This window comes from Jaculus jaculus, chromosome 16 (assembly GCF_020740685.1).
Source record: "Jaculus jaculus isolate mJacJac1 chromosome 16, mJacJac1.mat.Y.cur, whole genome shotgun sequence".
In the NCBI taxonomy this organism is placed as follows: Eukaryota; Metazoa; Chordata; class Mammalia; order Rodentia; family Dipodidae; genus Jaculus; species Jaculus jaculus.
In genome coordinates this window covers 60075928-60096861 of record NC_059117.1, presented here as the reverse complement: position 1 = coordinate 60096861, position 20934 = coordinate 60075928, and the positions used below count along the sequence as shown (strand labels likewise).

Sequence of the window (20934 nt, the reverse complement as noted above, 5' to 3'; positions counted from 1 at the left end):
GGCCTAGAAAACAAGCAGGGGTTGCTATCCTAATATCTGACAAGGTAGACTTCAGTCCAACATTGGTCAAGAAAGACAAGGAAGGCCACTTTATATTGATTAAGGGCACACTCCAACAGGAGGACATAACAATCCTAAACATATATGCAACTAACATGGGGCTCCCAAATTCATTAAACAAACACTATTCGAACTAAGGTCACATATAACTCCAAACACAGTGGTGGTGGGTGACTTCAACACACCACTCTCATCAGTTGACAGGTCATCCCGGGAAAAAACAAACAAACAGAGAGACGTCTGGACTAAATGAGGTCATAGAAGGAATGGACCTAACAGATATATACAGGACATTTCATCCAAAGGCTGCAGAATATACATTCTTTTCAGCAGCACATGGAAGATTCTCTAAAATAGACCATATATTTTAGGATACAAAGCAAACCATAACAAATTCAGGAAAATTGAAATAATTCCCTGTATTCTATCAGAACACAATGGAATTAAACTACAAATCAGTAGCAAGAAAGGCTATAGAGCATACACAAAATCATGGAAACTAAACAATACACTACTATATGATGAACATCTCTATTTTAATGTATATATTATTAGCTAGTAGAGAAGTAGGTTTTAAATCTCATAATCTGTGAGTAAACCAATATGGTCCTATGAGAAGAAAAAAATCCTACTCTAAACACTGACATTTGTAACATACATTTTAGCCAAGATGTTTCAGGTTGTATTTATTCCTGGGGTTGGAGTTGTATGCACAGTGCAAGATGCTTATGTAGGTTTCCAATATAGGTTGCAGTGAATTTACCTGATGCAACATGGGAGATTGGTGCCCAAAACTCATTGGATTCATTATTTATTACATTTTTGATTCTGAGTTAAATTTGTTCATTGTATGTTTAGAATCCTTTTAGTTTTGCCACATTTCTTATGACCCCTACATTGATTATCAGACCCCATGTTGAATTATGGTCCATAGTTTAACAGTGTGATTCTGTAAATGTTGGGAATTGGACTCATGGCATTTGTACCTTCTGAACATACAGTGTTTAGCCACCAGCCTCAACATACGACTTTTCAGTCTATTTCTATTCCATAACAGTTTTCCAATCATATTTTCATAAATGGCTACAATAAGACCCATGTAAGAGATTTGTGTTGAGTATTTTCTCCCATGATAAAGCAGACAGTACACTGTGGGAGTCCCTGTCTGTGGTTGAATAGAAATATTTCCTTACAGGAGTTGGTATCATTTGAAGACATAGCTGTGGACTTCACCCGGCAAGAGTGGCAGGACCTGGATGTTGCTCAGCGAAACCTCTACAGGGATGTGATGCTGGAGAACTACCACAGCCTGGTGTTCTTGAGTGAGTAAAAATCCCTTGAAACAATGGGTAATGGTTACTTTCTTTGGGGTTAATGCATCAGTATTATTACTAATACTTAATATTATTTTCATATTGTACTTTTTAAAAATTATTTATTTATTTATTTGAGAGCGACAGACACAGAGAGAAAGACAGATAGAGGGAGAGAGAGAGAATGGGCGCGCGAGGGCTTCCAGCCTCTGCAAACGAACTCCAGACGCATGCGCCCCCTTGTGCATCTGGCTAACAAGGGACCTGGGGAACCGAGCCTCGAACCGGGGTCCTTAGGCTTCACAGGCAAGTGCTTAACCGCTAAGCCATCTCTCCAGCCCTCATATTGTACTTTTAAATTGACACATTGTATAGAATAGTGTGGACTTGCAGTACACAAACATCATGATCAGAGTCCGTCAGTACAACTACTACTTGTATAGGGACCATTTAAAAACTATTGTTGCTGTTTTACAATAAAAATTTATTGCTAGCATATGTTTTCTTATTACTACGCTACAGAATATAAGTTACTTCTTCCGTATGTACCTACTTAATTCTACCCATCCTCTTTCCATCCACTTTCTTCCTTTCATATTCCATACTCTTAATTACTTTTTTATTGTTTCATTTTCTACTTCTATCCAGTCACCATTGACTTGCAAGTTGTAGCAGACAGCTTCTGGGTCGCTGGGATGATCTTTCAAACCAGACACATTTTTGGAGGAAGGAATATTTATGAAAATGTACAGATCCAGGGGAAGTTTCATAATGGCAGAAGTTGGGCCCCAACTCTGACCAGGCAGAGAGAGAGAAAAAGCCATACCACAAACAAACCCACTTCAAGAACTCTAAGCACTTTGTATATTTTTAGATTGGTATTGCAAAAACACCATCACACCTTAGGGCTGTACCCTAAGATCTGCCCAGTGAAACCTCCTCCAGCCAGGTGGTTACAGATCTAAAATACAAACTAATAAAGTCTTGAGTATACTGTGGGCAATCTATTTAAACTACTACAAAACTATAATGGGAATATGTAAGATTTTGTTTTTGTGCCTATCATATTTCATTGTTTATATCCAGTGACTTTTCTGGGGAGAAATGAAAACACAAAACAAAACATCTATTCTTCCCAGTTATGGAAGGATTTGATAATCCAAAGGAAAAGGTCAATTCCAACTTGTTGAATGAGTTTATTAGGGTTACTTACAGAAAAAATACTTTCCTTAATAGTATTTTATTTTTATTTATTTATTTATTTGATAGAGGAAAAGGGAGAGATAAAGAGAATGGGCATGCCAGGGCTTCCAGCCACTGCAAATGAACTCCAGATGCATGTTCCCCCTTGTGCATCTGGCCTCTTTGGGTCCTTGGATATCAAACCTCAGTCTTTTCTTAACTTCTAAGCCATCCCTCTAGCCTAAAAAGAAATACTTCTATCATAAGGATGTGTACTGCACAAAAGTTAAAACACTAATCAGTTTCTGTCTATGATCGACACAATCTGACTTGGAATTTCAAGTGAGGAATTTATGGCAGTCTGGTTGAGAAATGTTGATAGTGCATTGCTTTTATCATAGACCTGAGTCACTGCTGTATCAGTCTTGATTTCATTGATGTAATTGTAATGAAAGGTCACTTGCAGTTCAGTAGAGTTGTTTTGCTTTAAGGTGGTGACAGTTAATTCAAAACCAGAGGAAGTAGCTATACTACTTCATATAATGCCCTCCAGTTCTCATAATGTTACTGTTGCAGTCCGGTTCACATTGTTGGTAGAAATCACCCAACCAAGAGTAGCTTCTGGGAAAGAGAGATTTATTTTGGATTACAGGCTTGAGGGGAAGCTTCACGATGGCAGGGGAAAACGATGACATGAGCAGAGGGCGGACATCACCCCCTGGCCAACATAAGATGGACCATAGCAACAGGAGAGTGTGCCAAATACTGGCATGGGGAAACTGGCTATAAAGCCCATAAGCCCGCCCCCAACAATACACTCCCTCCAGGAGGCATTAATTCCCAAATATCCATCAGCTGGGAACCTAGCATTCAGAACACCAAAGTTTATGGGGGACACCTGAATCAAACCACTACAGTCACCTTTTAAACTTTTTTTTTTTTTTTTTTGAGTCAGGGCTCCAATGTGTTCGGGCCAGAGAGTATATCACCACATCTGGCTGCTTTTCTCCTTTTGTAAGAGTCTCTTTTCTCTATATATAGCCATTGGACCTACAGGCAAGAACACTTTTGTAGCCTCCCTTCCACCTTATGATTTGTATTACTTTGTTTATTACCATTATCTTTTATCTTAGGGTATGACTTTATCTTTTCCTTGTTTTTTTTAAAACTTTTTTTTTTATTGACAACTTCAATAAGTATAGAAAATAAGCCATGATAATTTCCTCCCCTCCCCCACTTTCCCCTTCAGAAATTCACTTTCCATCATATTCTCTCCCCCTTCTCATTAGTCTCTCCTTTATTTTGATGTCGTCCGTCATCTTTTCCTCCTATGAGGATCCTGAGTAGGTAGTACCAGGCATTGTGACGTCATGGATAACTGGGACATTTTGTCTGGAAGACTGCATTGTAAGCAGTCCTACCCTTCCTTTGGCTCTTACATTTTTTCAGCCACCTCTTCTTCAATGGGCCCTGGACCTTGGAGGGTGTAATGGAGATATTTCAGTGCTGAGCACTGCTCTGTCACTTCTTTTCAGCATTGTGATGCCTTCTGAGTCATCTGAGAGGTCACGGCCATCAGAGAAGAGAAGCTTCTCTATCCAAAATTGAGAGTAGCATTAATACATGAGTATGAACATTAAAACAAGTGGTTACTGGAAACTTTGGTAAGAATAGATAGAATCTTTTCTTTTGAGTTCTTTGTCAGGCATTTCATCTAAAGTAATCTCAGTGGAGATTATTCTGATGGATTTATAGTTTTTGGTGGAATTGTACTGTCTTGATTTTTTGTGTTTCTTGTATTACAATGTAGAGATTTTTGCACCTTGAGTTAATTTGATACTTGGGTTTTCTAACTACCTGCAGTATTTGTAGATGTGTAAATCCAACTTTATATATCCTCTCGGTAGGAACTTTAGGTGCCAGACGTGGCTCTTATATCATTTCCAGTGTAACAGCAAAAGTCACCATAGGTGTTGAGTTTGCCTTCTATGCAAGTATTCCAGTAGGCTTGGTGGAGCAAAATACATGCAAATTCTAAAGTTCAACTGAGCAAAATATACATTAAATCAAAACCAGCAGTGAGTATTTGTGCAAGAGTGCAGATTAAACAGATAAGAGCAGGGAACATTCCTTTAATCTCAGTTCTCAGGATGCAGAGGTAGGAGGATGCCAGGAGTTTGTAGCCACCCTGAGACTACATAGTGAATTCCAGATCAGCCTGGGCTAGAGCAAAACACTACATTACCAAAAATAATAATAATAATAAAATCCCTAGGCAATCTAATGAAGCCAAAGTCCCTAAGGATGTTTGTAGCCCCACACCCTTAAACCTGAGATTTCTGGTGTGAAATGGGTTCCTGGTCAACCTGGGGCCTAGTGAGACCCTGACCCTAGTAATGACAGAAGGAAAAGACAAAGGTCCTATAAATCAGGAAACATCAAAGGCAATAGTCAACACCAAACTACAGCTTGAAGAATGGTAAAGCTGACCAAGAACACAGGCAATCAAATCTAACACATAATCTGCTGTGATATTGAAGGTAAGATTAGCACATCCTGTGGAGATTGGTTTCTTCTTACTTTCTTTCCTTTTTTTTTTTTTTTTGTTAGTAGGCTCTGTTACCTTTTGGGATGGCTTCCAATCTCATCTGTATTGAGTGCTCACCTTGATCTGTCTCTATTGCACTGTGGACTTGGTTAGGCTTCTTCCATTACTGGATCTGGTGTTCTGATCAGCTGTGCTGGATGTTGTGTGGTCAGGGGTTGGATGAGTTCTTCAGTGGCTCAAAACAGTGGTGGTTGGGGGATAGGAGGTTGTGCAGGATTATTGGAGTTTTACCAGAGTTGTTCAGCTGGTCCTGTTTGTGCCCTCCTTCAGCAGCTGATCAGCTGGTCCCTGCTGTCTTCCCCTTTGGGTTTCTTGACTTTTCAAGGAGGTTTGTATGACTGGAAAATCCCTTCACCTGGCTTCTGCTTCTACAGCTCTGCACTGGGCTGAGTGGGTTACATGGGCTTGGGGCTGCCTGATTCTCAGTGGGATTCTGGCTCCTTTCTTGTTTGCTAAAAGCTCTGAATCTCTCCTGCTTCTTTGCTTCTCAGTATAAGACTTGTTCCCCCCCCCCCCCCCGGCTTATTTCCCTTCTATGCTGCTTTCATGTGGCTACTACACCACCATCTTACCCGGTTTCTTGACATTGTGAGGAGGTTGGTTTGAGTGGAAAATCCTTTACTTGGCTTCTACTCCTGCAGCTTTTCACAGGGTTAGGCATGTGCATGCTCTTCCTTTCTTCTTCTTCTTTCCGAGGTAGAGTCTCATTCTGACCCAAGCTGACCTGAAATTCACTATGAAGTCTCAGGGTGGCCTCACACTCAAGGCTATCCTCCTACCTCTGCCTCCTCAGTGGTGGGATTAAAGGCGTGCACCAACACACCCAGCCCCTTCATTTTTTTTCAGTTGAATATACAGCGTTGTGCATACTGGAAAGGTGTTATACAATTAAACTATTCTCATTGCTAAGATTTCCATAGTGTATCAGAGGAGTGGTAGAAGAGTATATCCTTGTTCTTTTTCAGATCTTAGAGGAAATAGTTTTGGTCTTTCCCATACAATAATTAGGAGATCCTCTGTTATAAGTGACATTATTTGTGTCATTATAATTCCCTCTCAGTTTATGGAGAATTTTTTTACTTGAATTTATAAGTTTGTGTGTGTGTATACATGCATGTACACATGTGCAAACCATGCATGTTACAGACAGTGAGGATCAAGTATACATGTAATATTTGTGTCCATCTTTATATGGGTGTTGGAGAGGCTCAAAATTGGGTCTGCACATTTTGGAAGTAAAGACCTTTAATTGCAGTACGATTTGTTGAGGCGTTTGCTGCAGATAAGAATGAATTTTGTAAAGTGATTGTCATACATTTATTGTGGGAATGAATATACATTTTTCTTTTTGTATCATTCTGAATTTTGCAACTGTATTCATTGAACTTACTGGGTCTGTAGTTTGGATGTTGTATTTGTATAGTTTCCAAATCGCTGTCCATTTGGGCTTTCCTCTTGAAATAACTAGAATTTTCTTTGTTTTATAATATGAATTTTCCCCCCTGCCTTATCAATTTAGCTGTAAAGCCTCTTTTCTGCATTACTATTTTTTTCCTCAAACTTTACTAACATCTTCCATGATTATAAAAAATATCCCATGGGGATACCCTCCCTCTCCCTATTTTCCCCTTTGAAGTTCTATTTTCCATTATATCCTCTCCCCATCTCAGTTCAACTCTCTTTTATTTTGAAGTCATGATCTTTTCCTCCTATTATGATGGTCTTGTGTAGGTAGTGTCAGGCACTGTGAGGTCATGGATATCCTGGCCATTCTATGTCTGGAGGGAGCATGTTGTAAGGAGTCCTACTCTTCCTTTGGCTCTTACATTCTTTCTGCCACCTCTTCCACATTAGACCCTGAGCCTTTGAAGGTGTGATTGAGATATTACTCAGTACTCCAGTCACTTCTTTCCAGCACCATGGTACCTTCTGAGTTCCCAAGGTCAGTGCCATCTGAAAAGAGAAGATTATCTACCCAAAGTGAGAGTAGCATTAATATAAGGGTATGCATATTAAGAGAAGTGCTTACTGGGAAGTTTGAGAAGCATAGTATAGAAATTTATCCAGATATCAGCAGACGTTACACCCCTAGGGCTCATGACTACGCCTGTCTTAAGTTTTCAGTATCAGGGATGTATCCCTCCCATGGATCAGGCCTCCAGTTTAATTGGAGGGTGGTTGGTTTCCACCATGATAAACATGCCACTATTGCACCCATTGGCTCATATTGCATGGCTGGCCTATTATTGGACTTGCAGTGTCCACTGTTGAGTATCTTCACTGGTGGTATCTCTTTCTCCCATTGAACTGCATGTAGAATGGCTTCTTCCAGCTTTCTGTTAGCTGGTCTACATAGAGGAGATTATCAGCTCAGTTTCAGCAGGATTTCTCAGTGGCCTTGTAGATCAAGTATGTGGAGTCTGCAGGAGTAGGGTCTTAACATCTATTCCTGGTGGGAAACCAAGTTCCTTGGCAATGGCCTATAATGTTTTGGGGGCATCAGGGACCACCTGGCCAACAACTCAGTGGAAGGTATCCCATCCCTGCCACTGAAAATTTTCTAGCAATAATATATGGCTCCTGAGTGTTCCTTTATCCAAAGCTGAAAGATTCCAATTGATTTATTTATATCCTCTTAGGTTTTGATTAGCCCTCTGCCATCTTTCCTTTACTCAGTCTCTTCCCCTGACCTCACTTTGGGCCTTTTCACCACCATTAATCTAGTCTTCTACTTAAGATTATGCAATACCAACCTATTAATTACCCTCCTCCCTTACTTTCTCTTCCCTTTATAGCTGGGTTTTTTTTTTTTTTTTTTTAGCATACTGGCCTCTCCTGAGTTTATTCCTTCTCACACAGAAGCCCAATTATCTGTAGCTAGGATGCACATATGAAAGAGAACATGCGGCGCTTGGCTTTCTGTGCCTGGGTTACTTCAGTTAGTATAATCCTTTCTAGATCCATCCATTTTCCTGCAAATTTCGTAACTTCTTTTTTCTTTGCCACAGAGTAGAACTCCATTGTATAAATGTGCCATATCATCATTATGCACTCATCAGATCAGGGACATCTAGGCTGGTTCTATTCCCCAGCTACTATGAATTCAGAGGCAATAAACATGGATGAGCATGTACTTCTAAGGAAATGAGATTAATCTTTAGGATATATGCCTAATAGTGCTATAGCTGGGTCATATGGTAGATCAATCTTTAGCTGTCATAGGAACCTGCACACTGATTTCCACAATGGCTGGAGCAGATTTCATTCCCACCAACAGCATAGAAGGGTTCCTCTTTTTCCACATCCTCACCAGCATTTATGATCATTTGTTTTCATGATGGTAGCCAATCTGACAGGAGTAAGAAGGAATCTCAATGTAGTTTTAATCTGCATTTCGCTGATGACTAGGGATGCAGAACAATTTTTTAGATGCTTGTACTCCATCCGTATTTCTTCCTTTTTTTTAATTTTTATTAACATTTTCCATGATTATAAAATATATCCCATGGTAATTCCCTCCCTCTCTTCCTTTTTTTAATTTTTAAATTTTTATTAACATTTTCTATGATTATAAAAAAATATCCCATGGTAATTCCCTCCCCCCGACACTTTCCCCTTTGAAATTCCATTCTACATCATATTGCCTCCGCATCTCAATCATTGTACTTACATATATACAATATCAACCTATTAAGTACCCTCCTCCCTTCCTTTTGCCGTATTTCTTCTTTTGTGAACTTTCTATTTAGCTTCATAGCCCTCTTTTAATTGGCTTGACTTATTTTTTAACTTTTTGAGTTCTTTGTATATCCTAGATATTAATTCTCTATCAGATATAGAGCTGGCAAGGACTTTTTCCCATTCTGTAGGTTGCCTCTTTGCCTTATTCACAGTGTTCTTTGCAGTACCAAATCTTTGTAATTTAATGTGCTTTCTTCACCTGAGCAATTGGGGTTCTATTCAGAAACTCTGCCAAAATCAATATGTTGAAAGGTTTCCCCTACTTTATCCTCTAGCATTTCAGAGTTAAGGTCTTTCATCCATTTGGACTTAATTCTTGTGCATGGAGAGAGAGAATAATCTATTTTCATCTTTCTACAGATACATATCCAGTTTTCCCAGCACGATTTGCTGAAGAGGCTATCTTTTCTCCAATGAGTATTTTTGGAATTTTATTGAATATCAGGTGGCTATAGCTACCTGGGTTTACATCTGGGTCCTCTATTCTGTTCCATTGATCTACATGTCTGCTTTTGTGTCAGCCCCATGCTGGTTTTGTTACTATGGCTCTGTAGTATAGGTTAAAATCAGTTATGGTGATACCAACAGCCTATTTTTTGTTGCTCAGTATTATTTTAGATATTCAAGGTTTTTTGTGATTCCAAATGAATTTTTGGATTGTTTTTCTTTTTCTTTGAAGAATGTCATTGGAATTTTGATGGAGATTGCATTAAATGTGTAGATTGCTTTTGGTAAGATTGTCATTTTGACTATATTGATTCTTCCAATCCAGGAACAAGGAATATTTTTCCATTTCCTAGTGTCCTTTGTAATTTCTCACTTGACTGTTTTATAGTGTTCATTGTAGAGGTCCTTTTCTTCCTTGGTTAGGTTTATTCCAAAGTACTTTATTTTCTTTGATGCCATTGTGAATGGGAGGGATTCTCTGATTTCATCCTCGGTGTGTTTGTTGTTAGCATATATGAAGGTTACTGATTTCTGTGTGTTTTATTTTGTATCCTGCTACATGGCTGTAGGTGTTTATGAGCTCTAATAGTTTGCTGATAGAGCCTTTAGGGTCCTTTATGTAGAGAGTCCTGTCATCAGCAAATAATGATAACTTGATCTCTTCCTGTCCAATTTGTATTCCTTTTATGTGTGCCTCTTGCCTTATTGCTATGGCGAAAAATTCCAGTACTATATTAAATAAAAGTGGGGACAGTGGACACCCTTGTCTTGTTCCTGATTTTAGTGGAAAAGCTTCAAGTTTTCCCACATTTAATAATATGTTGGCCATAGGCTTGTCATAAATAGCCTTTATTATATTGAGATATGTTCCTTCTATTCCCAGTCTCTGTAGGACTTTTATCATGAAGGGATGTTGGATTTTGTCAAATGCTTTCTCTGCGTCTAATGAGATGATCTTGTGATTTTTGTCCGTCAGTCCATTTATATAATGTATTACATTTATCGATTTGCATATGTTGAACCATCCCTGAATTTCTGGGCTAAAGCCTACTTGGTCACAGTGAATGATCTTTTTGATATACTCTTATATTCTGTTTGCCAATATTATGTTGAGAATTTTTGCATCTATGTTCATGAGGGAGATTGATCTGTAGTTAGTTTTTTTTGTTTTGTGTTTGCCTAGTTTTGGTATCAGGGTGATGCTGGCTTCATAGAAGGAGTTTGGCAGGATTCCTTCTTTTTCTATTTCATGGAAAAGCTTAGGACGCAATGGTGTCAGTTCTGCCCTGAAGGTCTGGTAGAATTCATCAGTGAATCCATCTGGGCTTAAGACTTTTTTAGTTGGGAGATTTTTGATAACTGCTTGGATCTCTATGCCTGTTATAGGTCCATTTAAGTGATTAATCTCATCTTGATTTAATTTGGTAGGTCAAATAAATCAAGGAAATCATCCATTTCTTTCAGATTTTCATATTTTGTGGAGTATGTGCTTTTATAGTATGTTCCTATGATTTTTTGAATTTCTCTGGCATCTGTTGTAATGTTACTTTTTTCACGTCTAATTTTATTAATTTGTGTCTCTTCTCTCTCTCTTTTCATCAGATGTGCTAAGGGTATATCAATAATGTTCATCCTTTCAAAGCACAAACTCTTTGTTTCATTGATTCTTTGGAATGCTTTTTTGGCTGCTATTTCAGTAATTTCTCCCCTAATGTTTATTATTTCTTCCCATCTATTTATTTTTGGTTTGCTTTATTCTTATTTTTCAAGATTTTAAGATGAAGCATTAGGTCATTTAATTGCAACCCTTATAATTTTTTGTTGTTGTTTGTTTTTGTTTTAAAACATTTTTATTAAATAATAGTTGGACAATAATTACAAAATCTTTAAACAGTAATTCCAGGTAGTGAAAGACAATTCCTTTTTAAAAAAAATTAAACCAGAAAAATATTATGTCTTGATGCTGTATACAAAGGAATGATTTACTTTACATTCTCACCATCTGCAACATTAGCTTGTAAGATTGAAACCACTTCCTACTATGTCTCCGACGCTGAGTGAACTCCACAGTGATATGCTTTTACATTAATCAGTAGGTCAAAGAAATGTAACTCTATTAAAGCTCAAAATAAAAGGAACCAACAGGCACTTTGCAATTAGATGCTGTTACTCTTTCACAATGAAGCCTGCTTGCTCACAGCTCTTTTATCACAGGTAATCAACAAGTGAAATCAGCGTTCCTTACACAAGATGTACAAATGGCTTAGATTCCAAACACTGCATTTGTAATACATACAAGACAGATCCTGAATAAGAAAAATTCTTCAAGAAAATGAATAAAATCAAAAAGCAGCCTGGGATGAAAACATTTACAAGCATTTGAGTAAGGAAGTCTTTGAGTCAGTACTTAAACACCTTCATTCTCAGGTAAGGTATTAAGAGGCCGAGAGAGATACCCTCTGGGAGGATAAGGATACTGGAGGTTGGCAATGTCAGCATCACAAGAGTGCTCTACCAGAGGAGCAGAACAAGGAGAAAGGAGCTGAGAAGAACTGGACCATTTTGATCCAGTCCTTGGGAAATCCATAGGAGGAAAGAAATACCTGAAACAATGAAATCAGGAACAAAACACCAAAACATTTTTAAATTTTTAAAAATATTTTAAAAATATTTTAAAATATTTTTTACATATTTTTAAAATTTTTATTAACATTTTCCATGATTTAAAAAAAAATCCCATGGTAATTCTCTCCCTCCCCCCCTACATTCTCCTTTGAAATTCCATTCTCCATCATATTACTTAATTTCTTTTTTTTTTTCTTCGTTTTTTGAGGTAAGGTCTTACTCTGGTCCAGACTGACCTGGAATTAACTCTCTCATCTCAGGGTGACCTTGAACTCATGGCAATCCTCCTACCTCTGCCTACCGAGTGCTGGGATTAAAGGCGTGCGCCACCACGCCCGGCTCTTAATTTCTTTTTTTTTTTTAAAATTTTTATTAACATTTTCCATGATTATAAAATATATCCCATGGTAATTCCCTCCCTCCCCACCCCCACACTTTCCCCTTTGAAATTCCATTCTCCATCATATTACCTCCCCATTACAATTATTGTAATTACATATATACAATATCAACCTATTAAGTATCCTCCTCCCTTCCTTTCTCTTCCCTTTATGTCTCCTTTTTACCTTACTGGTCTCTGATACTAAGTATTTTCATTCTGATGCAGAAGCCCAGTCATCTGTAGCTAGGATCCACATATGAGAGAGAACATGTGGCGCTTGGCTTTCTGGGCCTGGGTTACCTCACTTAGTATAATACTTTCCAGATCCATCCATTTTTCAGCAAATTTCATAACTTCATTTTTCTTACCGCTGAGTAGAACTCCATTGTATAAATGTGCCACATCTTCATTATCCACTCATCAGTTGAGGGACATCTAAGCTGGTTCCATTTCCCAGCTATTATAAATTGAGCAGCAATAAACATGGTTGAGCACGTACTTCTAAGGAAATGAGTCCTTTGGATATATGCCTAGGAGTGCTATAGCTGGGTCATATGGTAGATCAATCTTTAGCTGTTTTAGGAACCTCCACACTGTTTTCCACAATGCCTGGACCAGATTGCATTCCCACCAGCAGTGTAGAAGGGTTCCTTTTTTTCCACATCCCCGCCAACATTTATGATCCTTTGTTTTCATGATGGTGGCCAATCTGACAGGAGTGAGATGGAATCTCAATGTAGTTTTAATCTGCATTTTCCTGATGACTAGTGACGTAGAACATTTTTTTAGATGCTTATATGCCATTCGTATTTCTACCTTTGAGAACTCTATTTAGCTCCATAGCCCATTTTTTGATTGGCTTGTTTGATTCCTTATTATTTAACTTTTTGAGTTCTTTGTATATCCTAGATATTAATCCTCTATCAGATATATAGCTGGCGAAGATTTTTTTCCCATTCTGTAGGTTGCCTCTTTGCTTTTTTCACTGTGTCCTTTGCAGTGCAAAATCTTTGTAATTTCATGAGGTCCCAATGATTAATCTGTTGTTTTATTGCCTGAGCAATGGGGGTTATATTCAGAAAGTCCTTACCAAGATCAATATGTTGAAGGGTTTCCCCTACTTTTTCCTCTAGCAGTTTCAGAGTTTCAGGTTTGATGTTAAGGTCTTTAATCCATTTGGACTTAATTCTTGTGCATGGCGAGAGAGAAGAATCTATTTTCATCCTTCTGCAGATATATATCCAGTTTTCAAATCACCATTTGCTGAAGAGGCTGTCTCTTCTCCAATGAGTATTTTTGGCATTTTTATCAAATATCAGGTGGCTATAGCTACTTGGGCTTACATCTGGGTCCTCTATTCTGTTCCACTGATCTCAATGTCTGTTTTTGTGCCAGTACCATGCTGTTTTTGTTACTATGGCTCTGTAGTATAGGTTAAAATCAGGTATGGTGATACCACCAGCCTTATTTTTGTTGCTCAGTAATATTTTAGATATTTCTTAATATAGGTACTTAAAGGTGGAAATTTACCTCTTAGGACTGCCTTCATTGTGTCCTAGAGATTTTGGTATGTTGTGTTCTCATTATCGTTTGATTCTATAAATTTTTTGATTTCCTTCTTGATTTCTTCATTGACCCATTCATCATTTAGTAGTGTGTTGTTTAATATCCATGATTTTGTGTATGTTCTGTAGCATTTGTTGCTATTGATTTGTAGTTTGATTCCATCGTGGTCTGATAGAATGCACGGAATTATTTCAATTTTCCTGTATTTGTTAAGATTTGCTTTGTGTCCTAATATATGGTGTATTTTACAGAATGTTCCATGTACTGCTGTAAAAAATGTATATTCTGCAGCATTTGGATGAAATGTCCTGTATGTATCTGTTAGGTCCATTCCTTCTATGTCCTCCTTTAGTCCAGATGCCTCTCTGTATATTTTTTCCCAGGATGACCTATTAATTGATGAGAGTGGGGTGTTGAAGGCACCCACTATCACTGTGTTTGATGTCATCTGTGACCATAGTTCTAATAGTGTTTGTTTGATGTATTTGGGGGTCCCCATGTTAGGAGCATACATGTTTAGGATTGTAATGTCCTCCTGATGGAGTGTGCCTTTAATCAATATAAAGTGGCCTTCCTTATCTTTCCTAACTAATGTTGGAGTTATATCTACCTTGTCAGATATTAGGATAGCAACCCCTGCTTGTTTTCTAGGTCCTTTTGCTTTAAAAACCATTTTCCAACCTTTCACCCTAAGATAATGTCCATCCTTTGTAGAAAGGTGGGTTTCTTGCAGGCAACAAATTGAAGGATCCTGCTTTTTAACCCAGTCTGCAAACCTTGGCTTTTGGTTGGGGCATTGAGGTCGTTGATATTAAGAGAGATTATTGAAAGATGTGTATTCATTTTTGTAATTTTTTTGTAGTTCTTCTGGTTTTACCTTTGCTCTTTTGTGTATATTTGAGTATTGTTTTTTTTTTTCCATTTCCTTACATGTGTTCTTTTCTTTTTCATCAGCATGGAGGATTCTTTCAAGTATTTTCTGTGGAGCTCCTTTTGTCTTCAAATACTTCAAATACCACTTACTTTTGTCATGGAATGTCCTTATTTCTCCATGTAATTGAATGAATAGCTTTGCAGTATAAAGTAACCTTGGTTGACAGTTTTAATCTTTCAGAACTTGTTATACATCACTCCAAGCCCTTCTGGCTTTTCAAATTTGTGTTGAGTAATCTGCTGTAATCCTTGCCTTTGTAGGTAATTTGATTTTTTGATTGCCTTTGTAGGTAATTTGATTTTTCTCTCTAACTGCTTTCAATGTTTTTTCTCTGGTTTGTGTGTTTGGTAGTTTGATTACAATATGGCGAGGGGAGGTTCTTTCCAGGTTTTGTCTGGCTGGTATTCTAAAGGATTCCTGTGTCTGCATTGGCACCTCTTTCCCAGTTTGGGGGAAGTTTTCTTCTATGATTTTGTTGAAGACTCTTACTATGCCTTTGGAGTAAAATTCTTCTCCTTCTACTACGCCCTGAATTGTTCTGTTTGATCTTTTCATAGTGTCCCAAATATCTTGAAATTCCTACCAAACTTTTCTATTAGTTGGTCTTTCTCTTTGTTGGAATGTATTAGATCTGCCACCTGGCCTTCTAGCTTAGATATTCTGTTCTCTCCTTTATCCATTTCTAGAGCTTTTATTTCATTATCTGTGTTCTTTATTGCTAGCAATTCTAACTGGTTTTTCATTATTATTTCAATTCCTTATTTATGTCTTGTATTGTCCTCTTTATTTCATTAAATTGGTGTTCTGTGTCTTCTTTGCTTCCTTTGATATCTTTTTACATATTTATAATCATTGTTTTGAAATCTTTCTCAGACATTTTCTCTAACTTGTTCTCACTGGAGGTCATTTCTGATGGTTTAATACTTTTTGGTGGATTTATATTGTCTTGATTTTTGGAGTTTCTTGTGTTATAATGTATATATTTTTGCATCCTGGATTATTTAATGATTGGATTATCTAGTTAGCTGGTTATTATTAGATGTATCAATTAATCTGATGTTATATATCTTCAGGGTAGGAGCTTAAGGCATTAGGTGTGGCTCTCAAGACTCAGAGTGTGTACAAGTGTGACTCTGTGTATTGGAATGCGTATTATGAGAATATCAAGTAGGCTGAGTGCAACCAAATACAGATAGTTTCTAAAATTAAACAATATGTACTTTCAATGAAAAATATCACAGAATATTTATACAAGAGTAGGTATTATGACAACCAGATCCTCTCTGTCCCTTAGGCTGTGTGGTGCCTCACCCACTCCCTTAATCCTGACAAGGAGGTTAAGATTCTGGTGTGTAGAGGTTTCCAAGTCAGCTTGTGAACAGGTGAGACCCTTCCCTAATGTATAGTAGAAGAAGAAACACAACCACTATAAATCAAGAAGCAACAAATAACAATCCCAAAATACAGTTTATTTACTAATGGCAAATCTGACCATCCATCGGATTTAAGATAATTTATTCTGATATGGAAGGTGCAATTAGCACTTCTGGTTCAGGCCTATATACCAGGTTTAGTTGGTGGGTACTGACCTGGTGTAATCACAGTTACCTTTTGGGATGATTTTGGTCTCAGTCATGCTTGGGTCCCACTGTTGGTTCAAGTAGGTGTGGCCGGGTCCCAGTACCGCTGCTCTGTTTGCTGGAGCTGGGCACTGGCAGTGGGAGAGGGCCGCCGGGTTCCCACGGACCTGCTGGAGTCGCTTCTGCCAGCTGTGTGGGCTCTGGATCTCTCCTCTGCTGTCATTTCAGTTGCCTATACAGTTCACTTTTTAGTAAAAGTGTGTATTTTGCTTTTTTTTTTCTTTTTTGGCTCCCCGCCCCCCCAAGCTACTTTGGCGTGGTACCTACGCCGGCATCTTAACCAGAAGTCCCTAAATTAATTTCTTTAATAGAAATGTTCCCCAACAAATTTCTAGCTCATTCTTTTTTAAAAAGTATATTTTATTTTTTTATTTGAGAAAGGGCAAGAGACACAGACGGAGAGAATGGATGCGCCAGGTTCTCCAGCCACTGCAAATGTACATCAGATAGTGCCACCCTGTGCATCTGGCTTACTTGGGTCCTGGAGAATTGAACCAGGAATCTTTGGCTTTGCAGGCAAACGCCTTATCTGCTAATCCATCTCTCCAGCCCCTAGCTCATTCTTTTTTTATGACCACTCTCTTTTTGTTCCACATGTGAGTAATACCATTTGCTGTCTTTCTCATTTCATTACATGTTCCCCTCATTATCTTCTATTCAAGTCATATTTTCCTTTTCAAAATTTTTCATTCCTGGGCTGGAGAGATGGCTTAGCAGTTAAATGTTTGCCTGTGAAGCCTAAGGACCCCAGTTCGAGCCTCGTTTCCCCAGGACCCATGTTAGCCAGATGCAAAAGGGGGCACAGGCATCTGGAGTTTGTTTGCAGTGTCTAGAGGCTCTGGCGTGCCTAGTTTTTATTCCCTCTCCCTGCCTCTTTCTTTCTCTATGTCACTCTCAAATAAATAAATAAAAATAAAGAAAAAAATTTAAAATTTTTCTCATTTACTTATTTAATTATGAAAGAGCAGGACATATGGAGCATGTGCATATTATGACCTTTGCAACTGCAAATGAACGCTGGATTTATGTGCCACCATGTTTATCTGGGTATATGGGTGATAGGAAGTCAGACCTGGGCTTCACTACTAAGCCATCTCTTCAGGCTAATGTTTTACCTTTGTTTTGTTGTTGTTTAATCAAATCTTCTTTCACAAGCACAATAATTTTGGAGTACAGTTTCAAGGTGTATACAAATTAGAATGTAGAATTTAACAGTTGTGTAATTGACATTTTGCACTTTAGATAATCTCCATATAAAACTTACAATTGCAAATGTTAGCCAATCTGATAACATGCTCTTTTTTTGTTGTTGTTTTGTTTTTTCGAGGTAGGGTCTCACTCTGGTCCAGTCTGACATGGTGTCATCTCAGGGTGGCCTTGAACTCATGGCAATCCTCCTACCTCTGCCTCCCGAGTGCTGGGATTAAAGGGAGTGCTGGGATTAAAGGTGTGCGCCACCACACCTGGCTCTGATAACATTCTTATCAAACATTGAGATGTAGATTGTCACTTAAAAATCTATATAATATATTTAAAATACTTATGTACTTTGCAAGCCTTGTAGGAAAAGACCTTAGAAACAGTTAACCCATTCTTAAGAATCCTGTCCAGTTTAACAAACTTCAAAGGAGAAAGTGTGGCGGGGGTGAGGGAGGGAATTACCATGGGATATTTTTATATAATCATGGAAAATACTAATAAAAATTAAAAAAAAAAAGAATCCTGTCAAGTTTAACAAACTTATTATTAAAAACTCATCTACAAGTCTTCATAATACAACAGGTATACAAAATCAGATCACATAATTTATATTTTTAGTAATATATGAAGTATTCTTTTACATTCTTTAAAAATTTTTGATGCTTTATATTTTCTTTCTTTCTTTCTAAGGGAGAGAGAGAAAGAATGGCATGCGAGGTCTTCTAGGTGCCATAAGCCAACTCCAGATGTAAGAGGGAGATATCATCACTACAGCTTGTGGCAGCGAAGTAACCTAGGGTATGGTGCAGATCTTCTATGTCTGCATATCTGCTGATGCAGGTTGCACAACCACCTGGTTGCTAGGCACAAGTATTTGCTGCTCATCAGAGGTCTGTGCATGCTGAAGAATTGCACCTTGCTGAGTATTGCCTGAATTTACCATGGTTAGTGTCTGTAGTTCCTGTACTCCATCTGTGCCTGGACTGGCCAATTGTAAGGCTCCATTAGAGGCAATGGCAACTTGAGAGCTAGCTGTTTTGTTCTGCCATTGCTCCACTTTCCAGGGCAACCACTGGTGGTATGACTGACACCAGACCAGGTCAAGGAAGGGATGCTTTCTTTGTAATCATTGTTTTTTGGATGTTGTGGTATACGCCCAGCACTCAGGAGGCGAGGGTACAATAATCACCATTACTTTGAGGAAAGCCTGGAGTTACAGGGCCTGATTTAAGTCAGCTTCTGTAGAGTGAGACCTTCTATATTTTTTTAAAAAAATCATTGTTTTATATATCATGGTACTTAATACCACTTGAGAGTAATATTCAGGTAGTGGACACCATGAGTATACGCCCAGTAAGGAAACTTTACAGTGCTCCTAGTCAAAGACAGTTCTTGAAATGAAGGCATTATCTCTTATGATTCCACATTCTTTAACATATTGACATAATTTCTATATTATTTCCCATTTATAGGGAACTGTAGGACCAAACCAGTTTTGATTTTTAAGTTGGAGCATGGATTTGCACCATGGAGTGTAGAAGAAAACTCAATTCAGAGACTTCCAGGCAAGTGAACACATACTGGGAAAAGGAGGTCTATGAGCTATGAACTCATTGGGATTGGTCATGTGAAGTGATATTCACCAACTTTTGTCACCCCAAATTTTAAAGCTTATCATCACTGTGATATAGTAATATATTTTGTGCACTTTCCAAAAAGCTTTCTCCATGACTACCCACCACCCCATTTCTGACACTGGAGAATATTTTCTTAGGCATTCAGAATTCCATACCCTGTATATGTTGTCGTGTAAAATATTATGTGTTACACATTTGATCTAAATTCTCACTTGTTCATATTTTGTAGTTTTCAATATAATTAGTTTATTTCTCACTGCAGTGATTAAATCACCTTAAACACCTTAAAGAATGAAAGTGTTTATTTAAGTATAACATTGTGGTTGTGCTCATAATGCTGATACAGGGGAGAAATCAGTACCCATAAGACCATTTTACATAGTTATCGTCAACAGTGAAATTCAAAAAAAAGTGAGCATCAGATATCACAAGATAAGAGATTAGATAAATGTCCCCATATAGACACAAGTAGAAGCAGTGGAATCTAACAAAGTTAAATTTAGAATCACTGAGCAAGTTTAGCATTAGGGGTCACCAAGGTTTAGAGAGTTTGTTGGTCTCAAACTATATGGTGAAGAATCAACCACATTGCCTGTTGATGATCAAGAAGAAAGTTAATATTAAGTCTATACTGAGCAGACTGCTTGTCCTCTAGACAGTCATTACAGATTCACATATTTACCTATAATGTGGATCTGAAAATTATGAGTCCAGGTCAATTATATGTGTGGATCTTTCCTCTTATATGGTTGATTCTTGATTGGGTACTTAATGGTGGGAATTGAGGTAAGAGAGTCATTGTTTCTTCTAATTTTTCACTGTCTGACTTTTTCTCAGATGTGTTACAAATGTGATACATTTTTTACAAGGTACTGTCTCTCTCTACTACAGGGACATTGTTTATAGGCCCACACATCAGCTTTCACCACCAAATATAAAAATGACAGAGATTAATTATATAATCTAAAATGCCATAATTTCTGCCACCTTTAAGAGATTCTAATGTTAGGGAACAAGGATATTGTGTTTCTCCAATTTATTATTAATATTTCAAGTATTTTTCCTATTTTGTTTTCACTTGACTTCATATTGTGACATCTTTCATGTTTGAATTTTAATGTTTTTATTTTTCATTATTTGCAAGCAGAATAAAAGGCAGAAGGGGAGAGAGAGACTGGGCAAACCAAGACTACATGCTACTGTAAATAATCTCCATACACATGAGCCACTTTGTGCATTTGGGTGTATTGAGTAGTAGATAATTAAATGTGAGCCATCATGCTTTGTACATACATAAGTGTCTTTAACCCCTGCACCATCTCTCCAGCTCCTAAATTTTATTCTAATTACTCATTTTTTAATTACTATTTTTGCTATTATTTTCTAGTGTGGATTGTACTTACTTTGTCACTCTCATCCACTATTTTTATTTTCCTTTTTCCAGAATAACATTAAATGAAGACTAGAATTAACATCTATTATCATTAGATGCCCATAGTGATAAAATTGTAGAAAAGTCCTTTCCTCAGCCAGTAAGGAAATCAATGTTGTTTGGGGAGATTACTCAGTGAGGAAATTGTGCCTTTTGCTTATGCATGC

At 37.7% G+C, this 20934-nt stretch overlaps 1 long non-coding RNA gene and 1 pseudogene across 1 annotated transcript; both read left to right on the top strand.

Moving 5' to 3' along the window:
* Nucleotides 1-20934, top strand: part of LOC123455289 — a 163864-nt pseudogene that overhangs the window by 50813 nt on the left and 92117 nt on the right.
* Nucleotides 1254-19263, top strand: LOC123455299. The gene is made up of 3 exons (XR_006633809.1): nt 1254-1382; nt 18389-18642; nt 19171-19263. It is a non-coding gene; the product is annotated as an uncharacterized LOC123455299 (long non-coding RNA).